We start from the raw sequence: 16,456 nt of genomic DNA, 5'->3' as shown, positions 1-16,456 counted from the left end.
GAAGTTTTTTTTATATGGCTGTATTTGGAGATGGGTCCCTTAGAATAGAAATGTAATTTAGGTTAGGTTTATCCTAACCTAATGCAACTGGTATTCCTGCAAGAGAAGGACATAAGGACACACATGAAGATACTTAAAATTATGAGGTCGAACGTGATCAGTAGGAAGGTCTGAGGGAGATGAGATGAGAGACTGGAGAACCAGCCTGACAGATAGGCCAGTTCTAGCATAGGCCAAGGGTAGTGAAGGGACAAGCAAACAGACCAGAGGTGACCACTTGGGAGACTAGAGGAAAGAACAGAAGGTTTAAGGGTACAATTGAAAGGAACATTTCCAAAGGAATAAGAGGGCCCATTTTGTAATGGGAGATGAGAGTTGAGTAACACAAAGACCGAAATGATCCAATCATACGGAGGCGACTTAGAGGCAGCTGGTGACTTAAGCATGGTACTTGTCCTGCATACGTTGGCATGATAGTGTTTCAGGAGAAAGTAGACCATGAAGCTGTGTCAATGGTGAGTAAAATCTACAGTTTCACAGATGAAGTGAGATCATAAATTCACATAGCATAGTTCTGATGTTAGCAGCTGTCATCTGGGGTCCACTCTTAATGATTTTAGTTGTTGGGCACTGACAAACACATGTATGCTTAGAGCACACAAGGAACTCTGACAGAAGACAGAAGCAGACGAGGGGAGAGAGGCCTAGCTTTCTCTCTTATTATCTAGACAGGAGAGGATAGCTTCACATTATTTGGTTCTGACATTGTGACATACCTGCTATAGTTTATGGAGAACTTTCACAGACATGACCTTAAGTGACCTTCACAAGTTTTCTAAAGGAGGAACTGCAAGCCTTACTCTACAGATGAGAAAATTAAGATTTTGGTAGATCTGGTGTTGTTTGTTGTCAAACAGTAAAGTCCTTTGGGCTCCTTGCTTAATTTAAAGCTTAGAGATGTCTTCAGTAGACCTAATTTGAATTGCTTTACAGGAATGTTGAAATTCTCTGGAGTGATTAAAGTCCCTCCCACAACACCATCATTTCTCTTTACAGAAGCATTAGAATGGTCTCAATTCTAATTGAGAAAGTCAATGCCCCCCTTTATTTTCATTTACATCAAATAATATTACATAACTAATATAATACTACAATCAATGCCACACATCTTTGGCTCTTCAGCTTATTAAGAGTTTAATAAAAAAGAAAGTCCTAGAAATTCTACTTTGATCCAATTCTTGGAATTATTAATTCAGTTTAAAAAGACTAAACGTCTTCAGTTTTAACCATGTTACAACAAAGCCCAGGAGATTTGGGGTCATGTAGCCCAAGGTCATGTACAGTGCTGATTGGGCATGACTGGGTGGTTTTATTTATGGTTGGCATGCGTTTTAGGCCAATGGTTTGTAAGTAAGCCCATGGCTTTCAACCAGAGCTTGGATGCAGACAGTTAGTGGTTGAGCACTTTACAGGCATAGAAAGATTTCGGATTGGGCTACGTCTGATTTCTGATTTATATCTCTACAGAGAGAGAGAGAGAGAGAGAGAGAGAGAGAGAGAGAGAGAGAGAGAGAGAGAGAGAGACGTGGTCAGCTAAGTGGCTAAACGAGTAACAGCTGAGCTTAAGGGCAAACGTGGCGGATAAAGCTCATCCACAGACAGGCACCAAAGAACGACTTCAAAAAGAGCAATTATGTGGGGCATTTTCAGTACATTGTGGGGCTCTAAAGGCACTGTCTCCATCCTTACTCATTAGTGTGGAAAGCATAATCCACAATGCCTTAAGGAAGGGTTCTTTGCTCAGAAATTCGGCATTCAGTTTCTGTAACTCTGCATGGAAAGCCCTTTTAAAACTGTGCATTTTACAAAATGCAGTAATCGCCCCGGGGTGTGAAGAATTATGGAAGATGAGGGGTAATCACAAAGCCAGTGTGCGCACGAAGGAGAAAGAGACTCACAGAAACCTCATTGTTTCCGATGATCATCAAAAATAGGTCAGAAAACAAGTTCTGCTTTGATGTGAGATGTTTTTGTTTCCAGAGAATTCTGCGTAATGAAGTGTAACCTCAGCAAATGGAAACTGGAGACAATAAAAAGCCAGAGAACTCATTACAGAAATAGTATGGGAGAATTTGTTTCCAGGATGTATTTTAGGAGAATCTCGATCAAACTTTCTCTTAGTGTCACTCCTCTTTGAGTTTGGTTGATCTATTGAGCCAGATGTAGGCATGTGGAGCTAATATTACTGAGTATGTGTTCTCATGTCTGTGGCAAAATTAAGAGCATCCTTATGTATGGCAGGCAGTATGAAGAGGGTCTCCGTTTGAGGTCATACGAGCTTGGTTCTGTCTCTACTTGTTAGATCTCCAGCTGTGTAATTTTGTTTTTGCCTTAAATTTAAGATTTCCTACCTGTAAAATGAGAGTCATTCTTGCTTGTTGTCATGGGGATGTGGAAAACAACGTGTGTCAGACTCCTGGTACATCTGAGGTAGGAGGAAGCCACTGTGATTTTCTCTTGAAGTCACCATCAAATTCCTGTAAGAGGCTGTGTGTCTGTATGCTCATGAGCACATTGCTATGGAGGTGGTGATGGTGGTGGTAGTAGTGGTGGTGGTGATGATGGTGATGGTGGTGGTAGTGGTGATGGTGGTGGTGATGGTAGTGGTGATGGTAGTGGTGGTGATGGTGGTGATGGTGTTGGTGTTGGTGGTGGTGGTGGTGGTGATGGTGGTGGTGATGGTAGTGGTGATAGTAGTGGTGGTGATGGTGGTGATGGTGATGGTGGTGGTGGTGGTGGTGGTGGTGGTGGTGGTGGTGGTGGTGGAAGCAGCAGTGATTGTATGTTTATGGGGTAGGAGTTATTGCTTCTTTCGTTTGGAGAGATGTATTCTTCTATGGCTTCAGGTAGTCATGTAGCACCCTTTCTTAGAACTGGAATTTAACAGTGCCTGAAATTCTTAGCCCTTTCTCTCCTCCTCCATGTAACCTCTAGCCTTTCTTGTAAATAGTGACTCTTCTTTTTATCTGCACAGCCTCATGATTTGGATATGCACAAGAGTGAGGACCCTGTCAGATTCTCATGGTTGTTAACTATTGCCCTCTTATTCTGCCTATCAGAGAGGTCTAGATCCACATATATTGATAACTCTGATGACGTCGGTGGCCATCGGCAGCTGCTATGGGCCTGCTCACAGGATCTGTACTGAAGACATTTCTTAAGCTCCTCCCAGGATTATTGAGCAATAGGAGAGAACTTTTTTTGTAGTTTGGTTGCCAGAGGGTAGTTACAATTGGGGTTGAAAAATATTTCCACAGTTGTTAATAAAACAACAGATTCATTAAGATGTCATTCACCAGTGAGCTCCTTTTTAATAGCCGTCTATGCATTTTACCCGCTCCTTGGAAAAATGTATTCATAAAGAAAATGGCAATATAGCCTGGATTGTGAGTTATGACATAGTCCACAGGACTGCAGTGCCTTTCTCAAGACAATGTCCAAATAGAAATAGGGATACATACACATACAAACACACACAAAAACACAAACATACACACACACACACACACAAGGGGTGGTAGTGGTGGTGGTGGTGGTGGTGGGTGGAGGGTATGTCTGTATATATTGTGTGATTGACGTTTCCTTGGAGAAATACTACATACATGTCTACTCAGTCGGCCAATCTTCTTCCTCAGCACTGTAACCATTCTATAAAACTGGGGAAGGTCCTTTAAGAATCTTACAAATCTCTGTTTTCCCAGACATGTGACCTTTTGTTTACCTCCCAACTCTTATGAACTGCTTCCTCCCTCCTGGAGGGAATGTTTCATGTTTAAATTCTAGACAACAGTGTACGCGTAACATTTGAATATTCTTTTCATGTATTGCCACCAGCAAAAATAACCATCATTTCTGAATACAGAAGCTAGAAAGGAAGTTTATCAGTTTCTTTTAGGTCCCCCATCTGCAGAAAAGAGATAAGCTCACGGTAATACTGATGCAGTGAAGCTGACACATTTTGAAGTGAGCCCTGAATTTGTGTCTGGTTTCTACTCAGATTAGCAATGTAAGGGTTCCACATGTGGACACATTCTTCCCAAATGCACTGGAATAAGTTAATGCTTATTATCAATATTTATGTGGATGGCTTCACATAGCCTTTTATTTTAGTTTATCTTATAAATTTTTAGTTATTTAGCTACAGGGCATTGCACACACTTCTAACCCAGCCTTCCAAATGTTTCCTCTTGGTGACTTGATATGGCTCAGTCGGTCACCTGAAGCAGCTTTATGCTTCCTCTGATCTAATGAATATATAGTGAGGAAAGAAGGAAAGGAGAAAAAAGAAGGGATGTGAAAGTCAAATGAATTTCTTCTTCATCCATCATGCCCCTTTAGCTGGGACTTTCTATAAAAAGACAGATTAAGAGAGAAAAGGAAATAGAGGTTTATATATCGTGTCTACATACAAAACCAGTTGCAGAAATTAGTATATAACTATTACAGATAAAGAACTGTCTTCAACTCCAGACTTCCCAGACTCTTTTGAAAGGTGGAGTGAGAGGCCAGGGTAAGAGAAGATGGCTAAGAACTGTGAACAAGGATAGAGTGAGCTAGCACTTTCCTGCTCACGGATTCTCTAAAGATTTAGTCTTGGTTCCCTTCTGGTCAAAGAAGGATATCACTAAGAATGGAGATTTTCTAAATAAAGCTGATGGTTTGGATCTAAAATGTTCCCCAAAGGCCATGCATAGAAGGCTTGATTACCAGATGGTGGCACAGTTGAGAGGTAGTGGCACCTTTATGAAATGTGCCAAATGGGAGAAGTTAATTCACTGGGTATGTGTCCTGGGAGGGATATTGGGATCTTGGCCACCTCTTGTTTCTTTCTTTTTTTCCCAGTCACCCTGGGATGAGGAACCTTCCTCTTTCATGAACTTCTCAATATGCTGTTTCTCCTCAGAGCAAGGTAAGCCTGGTCTGAGTCTCTGAACTGTGAAGCTGAAGGAATTTTCTTTAAGTTTTGTGCTACAGGCATTTTGTTACACTGACAAAAGCAATATTATGCAAGGAGTAGGCATTTCTCTCACAAAACAGCAACTTCTCAGAGTTCCTCTTGTGACTGCAGATTACTTTAAAAACCAGGAAATATTTATTATTCTGAATTATCAATGTATACTGTATCTGTGGGCTGAGATATTAATGTGGAGACATTTCTTTTCTTTCTTTCTTCTTCTTTTTTGTTTTGGTTAAATCCTCCGTAATGTGGACACATACGTATATAGTTGTACACACACATATTTCCAAAGAGGGAAGAAAATGGCATCCGTTTCTACTTAGACCCACTGACCTACTTTCCTTACCTCCATCTGCTCATGTCATAGATTTTGCTTTTAGGGTTATCATTGTGCAGAGCCAGGCTTTCATGACAATTCTCCTGTCCAGGTTGAGTAGTTTGTACTCCTGCAAGGAGCGGGGGTGGGGATGGGGTGGGGTGTCTGGGAGCGTTGGGGAGGTAGGGGGAGGCAAACTTTCCAAGAATTGGAAAGAATCACTCATGAGGACGTTTTCCCTTGGGCCACCTTTATTTTGAATTTCTCAAATCTCTCCAAACACATTTTCTTTGAGGCACAGTCTTCATTTTATCAGGCGTTTGTGTCTCCCCGCCCTGGAGATCTCCTTTATAAGTGAGACAGTTCTTTTTTTCAAAGTTTCATATTTGGTGTATTTTTCTTGGGTGGCTGTCTTAGGGTTTTACTGCTGTGAGCAGACACTATGACCAAGGAAACTCTTATAAGGACAACATTTAATTGGAGCTGGCTTACAGGTTAAGAGGTTCAGCCCTTTATCATCAAGGCAGGAGCATGGCAGCATCCAAGCAGATATGGTGCAGGAGGTGCTGAGAGTTCTATATCTTCATTTGAAGGCCACTGGAAAACTGGCTTCCAGGGAAGTAGGGCGAGGGTCTTAAAGACCACATCCACAGTGACATACCTACTCAAACAAGGCCATACCTACTCCAACAGGGCCACAGCTCTTAATGGTGTCACTCCCGGGGTCAAGAGTATTCAAACCATCATAGAGGCCGTTGTCATGGAGGCCATAATAAAAGTAATGTTGAACCCTAGATTCCAAGTGCTTGAGTAGAAGCTCCTTTCAGTGTGTATGTGAATGACAAAGACTACATAGACCATGATTTTTCTCTACAAAGAAGCACTGAGATATGTGTTGTTCATGTCCCTATTGTAGAAGACATAATAGTTCTGAGAATTAAGTGACTTGCCAGATCTGATGTGGATATCCTGCTTGTGGGAGGCTGCAGCTGCGACTTTATCCTAATTCTTTTTTTCTGATTTATTTGACTAGAAGTGGATCAGTGCTCAAGCTCAGCCACTCTTGCTCTGCATGGCCTTCTTTACACAGGGCCATTGCCAGTTCTTGGTATGACTCCTAGATTTAAGGTCTTTGAACGTCCATTTTGGACCAGGCTCCAATTAGTGCAAACCTCTGCTTGGATAGTAACCATACCTTGCTTGTGGATAAGACTAAGGTCTGCTCCATAATCTTATTTTATGTTGCTGTGTATCTGCTTTACATTGTGTAAATACCTAAATGTAGTCATTAACTCTTTTTCTGATTCATCTGGGACTTTGGGAAATTTTATCCCCTTGGAAAGAAAGCTGGGGTAGGAGTTTCCTGTTTATGTACTTAAACATTTCATTAAAAAATACCCTGATAAACATGCCCCCAAAACATATCTAGAGGACCTTGGTGTCTCTGGAGAAAAATGCTTAAGGAGTATATGAGAATTCTTTTGTTTATGCTCTGTCCTTGCAGCAACTTAGTGTGTCCCAAGTATTTTAATAGCTAATGCGATCCTTACATAGCATGTTATGTGACCATTAGATAGGGTTGTCTGGTAGAACCTAGTGGGTTCATCTATTGAATTTCTTTAATTATTTAGACATGGCAATTTCGGAGGTATGGAAGTTTTGCTTTGACATTTCTAGCTCTTCATCATGTTTATGTTCCACTATGCTATTCACATAAATATCCAGCTTGGTCTATTTTGGGGTAGAGTGTGTGAATATATTGATTTCCTTATTCTCATCATAAAAATGTGTTTATAAACAAGGATGCCCCATGAGATCTACTGATCCCCTGTGACCGTGCCAAGTTCTCTAGCACAGCCCTGATTTAATATGTGGCCTGGAGTCCACATGTCCCTGTGAAACTTCCAGCATTTGGAATCAAGATGGATTTATAGGAAAAAGGCAAGAAGAAGTAAACATATATTAATAACTTCAAAGAGCTAGCGCCTAGTGACGTCCTCAAAATCACGTTTCTCCCAAATTTCCACCAGCTTATGGCATCTATAAAAGACGATGGCACCGTGGCAAAGACCTTGTGACATGTTGTCATTTAGTAAGGCCTTCCTTGCCCAGTCCCTGCTCCATAATAGAAACCCCATCCTGTTGAAAGAGTGATGCAGACATTAAAGATGAAGAGGATAGAATTTAAAAGTCCATTTTTCCAAAGATGTTTCATTTTTATTCATGGTGTGTGTGTGTGTGTGTGTGTGTGCATATGCGTGCAGGTGGCCTTGTAGGTCAGAAGAGGGGCTTGGCTCTCCTGGACCTGGAGTGTCAGGAGGCTGTGATTTGGATGCTGGGAGCCAATCTCTGGCCCTCAGGAAGTGCAGCCGATGTTCTTAACCATTGAGCCATCCCTTTAGCTCCTAAAGCCTCATAATTTGGTATCCCTATTTATTATGTTAAGTCAATACTTTATATTTTTACCTGATACCATTGGACTGATTGATGATGTTCTTTACATAGAATAATTGTGGAGGAGCTATGTCAAACTACTGTTGCTTGTAAACTTTAGGAAAGAGCTGCTGTTGCAGTGGTCTTCCATCTGCCTAGTAGACTGTCTTGTGTTCCTTTCACTCATACATGGTCACAGCATCTTACTGTGTGTTTTAGTATTTTTACCCTCACACTGTTCTGTTAAACAGTCATTTCTGTCTTGACCATGAAGTTCAAGTTTTCCTTGGTGCATCTAGGACATTCTCACCAACAATCACAGGGAGATTACATCCCCTAAAACGAAAGCATAAGCATTTGATAGAGGGGAATTAGTCACAGAAGGGTGGGTCAGAGAAGTAGTCTGTTCATGGACTGGGATGCTTTTGATCTCTGTTTCCTTTTAATAGCTGGGTGTTTTTCACATTAAGGAAAGTGAGCCTCAGAAGCGCTCTTCAAACTTGCAGTGATGCTAAGATTCTGATTAGATAACTGTTATCAGGGGCTTCTCAGATTAAGTCAATTCAGTACAGGTGACTAGAACATTTGAGTAAGAGTATCTTTTTTATGATGGGATTATTAAAATGATATAATTGTACAGAGATAGCAGTTTTCATGTTATTATTTGAATTGTCTCATTAGCTCCAAATGGCACAACAAAGTCTTATTAACTGGGTGTCTGTGTACGCACGCGTATTATGCATCCTAGGTGAATACTTTACACAGGCGCTCATGTGTTGTGGATTTTCTTGCCCAGTGTCTAGTCGTGATTAGAAGCTCAATAAATGTTTGCCGATCCTAAAACTCTTACTTTTATCCTTTCTCTTAGAAAGAGGAAGAGGGACACTTTGTACCTTTGTGGGCTTTTGTTTTGTTTCTGAATGTTTCTTTTTGATCACCTCAAACTCAAAATTACTTTCAGAAGATGACATCTTCTGGGATGGCATATTTAATATCTTCAACTGCAAGTTTTCTATCCCTGCCCCCAAATTAATGGGTGAATAATTTTTCAGTTGCTTCAATGGCAGTATAGAAGTCGCAACCTCACAAACACTACTGTTTCTTATAGAAAACAGTCAAAATCCTCCATGTAACATCTATTAAAGTACTGTGCAAAGCATCTGGGGACAAGCAGCAAGGCACTCAGAAAAAAAAATAAAGAAATTTATTATTGGGGCTTGAGAGATGGTTTGGTGGCTAAAAGCACTGGCTTCTCTTACAGGGGACCTCGGTTCAATTTACAGGACCCATATGGCTGCTTACAACTGTCTGTAACTCCAGTTCCAGGGCATCCAACATTCTCTTCAATCCACTGCAGGCACCAGGCATACATGTGGTACACAGACATGCATGCAAACAGCCAGGCATATAAAATAAAGATACAATTTAAGAAGACCTTCATTCCCTGATTGCATGTTTCCTTTCATGTGTTTATTTTTGTCAGTAGAGGTTGATAAATCTTACAGTCTTATATTGAAAGCCATGGGATGTGCTCTCTCACACACTTTATCTTAACAATTGTTTTCTAAGTGCCCACGCTGTGGTGCTGTGGCCTTTTCTAGGCTCTGCCTTTTTCTTTATCTTCTATGTCCAATGTCATCTGAAGTTATGTGAATTCATCCCCTCGAACCTGGCCTGCACCTTTGTTTGCGCTAATAATGCATTTCGAAGCGTCATATTTTTGCCCAATCTAAATTGTTACAGATGTATTCGCATACTTGTGGTTCATCTACACTGGGTGAGAAATGTTCTCAAAACAAAGAGGCATTCTACTGTTTACAGTCTTTCTAAAACTTTCCTAAAGGCTTTAAGTAAAAACCTTCACCCTCCTTGAGAAATCATATGTAGTCTAGATGAGATGTAAATACCTCCTACCAGTTCTTTCTTCTTCTTCAGGTGACATACTCGTCCAAATGGGGCAAACCATGAATTCTGCTTACCAATTTATTCGCAGTGTATCTGAACAATTGTTTATATTGGTCTTTTCCTTTTAGTAATGTAGATGGTGAATAATGGGGCCATCTGACCTGTGTATCATAGACTTACTAAAAGGTTATTGAGGATTCATCTGATAAGAATAGTCTAGAGATAAATCATCTGAATTTGAATAGAATTGTTTTTTTCATTTATAAAGTTAGACAGTGTGTGATAACATGCTTCATAAAACCTCCTACACAATTTTATAGGGCCTTATCACTATTTCTGTAGAGAAGTGTATAAAATATAGGAATTTTCTCCCTAATAAAAAAATACAAAGATTATAGATGAAGGTATTGGTTCATGTTAAATGATTATGAAAAGGTTTTTTTTTTTTTTTTTTTTTTTTTTTTTTTTTTTTTTTTTGGTTTTCGGAGCTCTTTGGATTTAGGGAAAATAATTAAAGGCTTTTGGACCGGTTGTGTTTGCCTGAAAAGGTTCTTTCTTTTTCTCTAACAGTCGGTTTTCTTACTCGTAAAATAGGAACAATAATTGTATACCCTAGTTGAGTCATTTGGGGATAAAATGAGATAATTATATGGCTGTGCTTAGCAAAGGCCTGCTATAGAAGGCTCAATAAATGCTAGTTATTTTTATTAGCCACATTCTATTCTCACCTTATCCAGAGGCAAAAGGCTCAAATTATCTCAAGGCATGCAGTGCAAGTTAAGAGAATCCGATGATTGTGGGATCAAAAAAACCTGTATTCTTTCATATGTATAGCTTAACTTTCCTTCCTTAGAGACCATTAATATCTCTCTACTATATTGTAAGTGGAACAAAGGCTTTTTATCCACCATTGTATCTCAAGGGCCTTGTACTCCTTCTGACACATAATATGCAGCTCAACAAATAATGGCCAAATGAGTACATCACAGCCTTGAGGCCTCTCAGCAATATCACATTCAAAGGTATTTTGAACATATGCATATTTGGGAAGGTCACAAATATAAACAGGTGACAGTTTTTGTTTTTTTTTTTCAGAAAACTCAGGAAATCTGAGCATAATTTCTTTACATTTTGGTCACAAGAAGGCTTGGCATCCCTTGACTTTGTTCAACCCCCCAGCAAGGTGGTAAGGAACTGCAGGCCAGACAATCCTTAACTGGTTCCAAGTTTCATCAGAAAAAGGCAGTACCCTGGTGCGATGATTAACCCCTCATAGTTTTAAGAGCTAAACTGTTGGTGATTTAATTTTTTTATCTAATTTATAAATAAATACTACGTCAGTTAATTATATCATGGTTGTAATAAGATTCCTGATCAAAGCAGTTTACAGATAGAAAGGTTTGTTTGGAGGTCACTGTCAGAGTACAGTACATGAAGAAGTGAAGACAGCAGAAGCCTGGGACAGCTGGTCACATCACATCCACAGTCAGGAGGCAGGGGGAGGAATGCTTGTGTTCAATTTATTTTTTTCTTTTAATTCAGTCCAGGCCCCCCAGCCATGGGGTGGTACTGTCAACAGTTAAAGGAGGTCTTCCAATCAGTTGACCTGTTCTAGGTAATTCCTCATAAGCCCTCTCAGATGGGTTTTTTCCCCTAGTGATTCCAGAACCTGTGGAATTGGCAATCATATCAACCACCACAGGGGTTTCCCTCAAGTTGCCTACCTGAAAACCCCTGAAAATATTTACTAACTCTGCTGGTGTTGTGTAACGATTTGTCCTGATTAGTGCATTACTGCCTAAGAGAGAAGGGAGCCTCATAAGACAGGAAACCCAGACTATGAGACTCATGGGATCCCTTACCATTCTTGGCTGGGAGGATCTGTTCCCAAGGAGAGCACTTTTAGGCAGTTTTGGGGATTCAGTTCACCTCTGGCCCCCATCATTGGGGTGAGCTTTCTAGAGAGGCAGCTGCCCCCGAATCACCTATGCTACTGAATGCAGCAACACTAAACTCGGATGCTTTAGTGTGGTAGACTTGTGTAGGGTACTTATTTAGTCTGTCTCTGCCCTATGTGGGTACATTGATGTTTATTCACAACTTCCTGGGAAAACTAACACAAAGGTTAGAAAAATAAATTTTATTGTCATTTCACACATTTTCCTTTCTGTAACTTAACTATCATCTAACTTAGAAAGCTCCTTTACAAATCTAAAGTGAGATAGCATAATTTGAACTAAAACATTCACTTTCATAAAGCCGCAAGTAACCTTAAATGCAATGTTGGGTTTGTCAGGGAAAATATATGAAATTTAGGATATAGTTTTAATGAGGTAACCCAGTCTCAAAAGATGAATCATGGTATGCGTTCACTAATAAGTGGTTATTAACCTAGAAAACTGGAATACCCAAAACATAATCCACACATCAAATGAGGTATAAGAAGAACGGAGGAGTGGCCCCTGGTTCTGGAAAGACTCAGTGTAGCAGTATAGGGCAAAACCAGAACAAGGAAGTGGGAAGGGGTGGGTGGGAGAACAGGGGGAGAGAAGGGGGCTTACGGGACTTTCGGGAAGTGGGGGGCCAGAAAAGGGGAAATCATTTGAAATGTAAATAAAAAATATATCGAATTTAAAAAAAGGATATAGTTTTCTAAAAGGATTTAAATTCCCAATACTTTATCCATAACTGTGGAAGTCAAAATTTAATAAAAATGTTTTTCTCATTTGGCGGTGGAACTTGGTTTGATGTGAACATATTTAATGGCAAAATATGAATTGACTTTGAGGTTATTTGATCTTCACTCATTCTCTAACATAAGTGGAGGAATTCCTTTCCTAAAACAAAATACCTGAGATCCATCAACTTAAAAATAGGAAAGTTTTGTTTTTATACACGGGATTTTGGAGTGTTCCGTCCATGGTCATTTCTCTTTTAGCTTTGGAGACTATGGATCATGCAGACAGCACATTACATAGGGAGGGCCTGGTCGAGTAAGCTGCTCATGTCATGGTGAACAGGAAGCAAACAGAGAAGAGACTAGCAACCCCAGAGTCCCCTTTAATAGGGTACACTTGCCATGACTTCAGACCTACCATAGGCCTCATCTTTTAAAACATTTCATTAACTTTTTTTCTTTTACAATTTTAAAGATATACCCTGCCAAACCACCCCCTCAAACTCCTTCATACATTTATTTATTTAGTTTTATTTTGTGACTCACTGACTTCAAGCAGGGCCATCTGTTTATCTGTGGGTTTGTAACAACTCATTGTGTAATGTTTACAACTGAAAACAGAATCTTCCAGAATCTATTAGTAGCCAATACATTATCAAGGAGATGTGAAACCCTACAAGGCCTCCTCTTACCATTATGACTGTTTTGACAGGTTTAGACTTGTATGGGCCCAAGATTATGGGTCTATAGTTATATGGTATATAGATGTAGATGAATTTGGGAATGAAATGGGTTATGTGCTGCCTGGAAGACATTCCACATTCCTTTCCCCTAACTTTCCGGTTTGTCCATTCTTTCTATCCTCCTTTTCATCTTTGGTATCAACAAAAATGTGATCAGAGGCAACCTACTTCTCAAGACCATCTAGCTCTCTTTATCTCTTGTGAAACAAGGTTGACTATCAAGCAAAACCTTGAGGAGGGAGAATGCAAGGTGCTAAGTTGAATGCATTTTGAAACAAGTAGAACACAGAAAGCATATGCCTGGGGTTTAATTTGGTGTTTGTATTATAAAAGTTGATGTTTTGGCCATTATTTTAATGGCCCCTGTTAAATAATAATCAGTCTTTAGCTGTCTCAGGAGGCTGAGGTGGGCAGTACAGGATAAAATGTCAGCAAAAGGTAAATTTAAAGGATCCTTTGCTTTCTTGTTTTATACTTTGCTATTGATATAGAAGTGAGTCTCATGTAAAGAAACAGAAGTTGTGAGATGATTCCTCCTTGGTAAGTAATACACAGAGACTCAGAAAGTGCACACACACACAAAGGCACACACACATGTCCACCAGCTGCCTCAACACTTTTTAGTATAAAATTTCTCTAGCCTAACTATCCAAGGCTTACCTAGAGGTACTGTTCTAGGGTAGACTGCTGAGCCCCTCCTCATTTTGGATCCAGGTATCAATTCTGGAGTAGGTATAAGAGCTGGACTTATGAACGAATTCACCTCTGTAATGGTCTGCACTTTGGCAGCCTTTCAAAATTCTTATGCTGAACCCTAACACCCAATGTCATCGCATTGGGAAGTGGAGCTTTCATTCAGCAGGTAATCACTCACCAGGACTGGGCCTCCCTGAGTGTGGAAAGGCTGAGAAAAGAGACCCAAGAGAGCACATTTGCTCCTTCTGCCTCGGGAGCACACTGTCACCCACAAATCATGAAACAGCCCTGCACTAAAGGCTGGATTTGATGATGCCTTGGTGTTAAGCTCTGATCCTCTAAGGCAGGAAAAAATACATCTCTGTTGCTTATCTGCTGTTTTCTAGACAGTGATCTTGTTAGAGCGGTCTAGACAGATGATCATAGTCTGGGATCCAATGCTTTGTTTAAGGTTTAGGTGTGTTGTGCTGTGGCTCTGAGCAGCAATTCTAGAGACGCAGTGAGCATCATTGAGACTGTGTTACTCTCCTGACTCCACACACTAGAGTCATGCAACCAGATACAATGCCCAGCGGCATCGCAGCCTAAGACAGAATCTCTGGAAGTGGAGCTGAGGACAGATGTTCTTTCAAAGCTCTTCCTCAGATCTTAAAAACCACGAAGACCATAGCACCGTGGATGGGAGTGCGAAACATGTTGGGACTATGGGAGAGGTATTTGAAAACCATGTCTAGACTCTCCTCATGGAATTTTGGAAATGGTGCTTTTGGTTTGAATCTCAACCCCTTCTGCAAAGCATGTCGCTTTCCTGCCCTCTGCAGGGAACACCATCTCCCAGTTCCTGTTTTGGGCTTTGCTCCTCCCATTTCTGGAACATTGATCTCGGTTTGCTCAACCATTTGTGTCCCTGGTCGCTGAAGTCCAGGATCCATGGCCTAGATCTTTTTAGATAAATCTTCTGTGTCCCCCACAAGTGTATCATACCACTGACAATGATATCGAGAAAGGGCCACTCTACCTTTTTATTGGTCTCTCTGTGGAAAGACTAAACTCAGAAAAGGGAAGACCGTTTCAGGTTTCAACTTAACTGTCCTTACAGTCCTTTAAATAATGGTTAACAGAACTTTCTATTTTCCAAAGCTTCAATATCTAAGCTACTGAAATAAATGGGCAGTGAACAGATTAACAAGGAAAGGAACTGGTTTTATGTGCATATGTATATGCACAGACTATACATACTAAGTAGGAGACTCAGGAGAGTAGATAACCGAGGCTTACGTGTCCTCTTCATAGGATAGACTGATATCTCTCATGGCTGGAGTGATTTAGCAGAGGATGGAGGGAATTGTGTTCCTCTGGGAGCATTTTTGCTTGGTCACAGAGGGAATTTTAGAGTAAGTCTCACCCTGTGCTCTGGAGAGGACATCTAAGTGCCATTGTGGGAAGACCTATGACCTAAGGATGCTGCCCAGCTCAGCAGTAACGAGTGAGATCTTGCCTCAAGACCAATACAAAATATCTTGTGCAACAAAACTGAACAGCTTTATATTAAGGTCTACAGACAGGGAAGTAAAAACACTGTTTTCCTTTTATTGAAAATATTCTTCTGAAATATCATATATCCTGACTGCAGTTTCCTCTCCATCCATTCCTCCCAGTTCCCTCTCCCCTCCCCTCCAGTCCAGATCCATTTCCTTTCTGTCTCTTATTAGAAAACAGCAGGCTTGCTGGGCGGTGGTGGCACACGCCTTTGATCCCAACACTTGGGAGGCAGAGGTACGCAGATTTCTGAGTTCGAGGCCAGCCTGGTCTACAGAGTGAGTTCCAGGACAGCCAGAGCTACACAGAGAAACTCTGTCTCAAAAAACCAAAATATAAAAAACAAACAAAAAAAACCCCCCAAAGCAACAGGCTTCTAAGAAACAGCAATACAAAAACTTTGTAATTTTATGAGGTCCCATTTGTCTATTCTTGGTCTTAGAGCATAAGCTATTGGTGTTCTGTTCAGGAACTTTCCCCCTGTACCGATGTCCTCAAGGGTCTTCCCCAGTTTCTTTTCTATTAACTTCAGAGTGTCTGACTTTATGTGGAGGTCCTTGATCCATTTGGAGTTGAGCTTAGTACAAGGAGATAAGGATGGATCAATTCGAATTCTTCTGCATGCTGACCTCCAGTTGAACCAGCACCATTTGTTGAAAAGGCTATCTTTTTTCCACTGGAAGGTTTCAGCTCCTTTGTCGAGGATCAAGTGGCTATAGGTGTGTGGGTTCATTTCTATATCTTCAATCCTATTCCATTGATCCACCTGCCTGTCACTGTTCCAATACCATGCAGTTTTTAACACTATTGCTCTGTAGTATTGCTTGAGGTCTGGGATACTGATTCCCCCAGAATTTCTTTTGTTGTTGAGAAGAGTTTTAGCTATCCTGGGTTTTTTGTTATTCCAGATAAATTTGAGCATTGCTCTTTCTAACTCTATGAAGAACTGTGTTGGGATTTTGATGGGCATTGTGTTGAATCTGTATTTTGCTTTTGGCAAAATGGCCATTTTAACTATATTAATCCTGCCAATCCATGAGCATGGGAAAATTTTCCATTTTCTGAGGTCTTCTTCCATTTCCTTCTTCAGAGTCTTAAAGTTCTTGTCATACAGATCTTTCACATGTTTG

The 16,456-nt window shown here is 40.5% G+C and overlaps 1 pseudogene; it reads left to right on the top strand.

Moving 5' to 3' along the window:
- The first annotated feature begins 470 nt into the window (after positions 1 to 470).
- The window catches only part of LOC127684747 (ATP synthase subunit O, mitochondrial-like), a 30,455-nt pseudogene continuing 14,469 nt past the window's right edge, over positions 471 to 16,456 (top strand).

This window comes from Apodemus sylvaticus, chromosome 5, assembly GCF_947179515.1.
Source record: "Apodemus sylvaticus chromosome 5, mApoSyl1.1, whole genome shotgun sequence".
Lineage (NCBI taxonomy): Eukaryota > Metazoa > Chordata > Mammalia > Rodentia > Muridae > Apodemus > Apodemus sylvaticus.
Note: the sequence above shows the minus strand (reverse complement) of the source record. Positions and strands in the feature narration are given on the sequence as shown.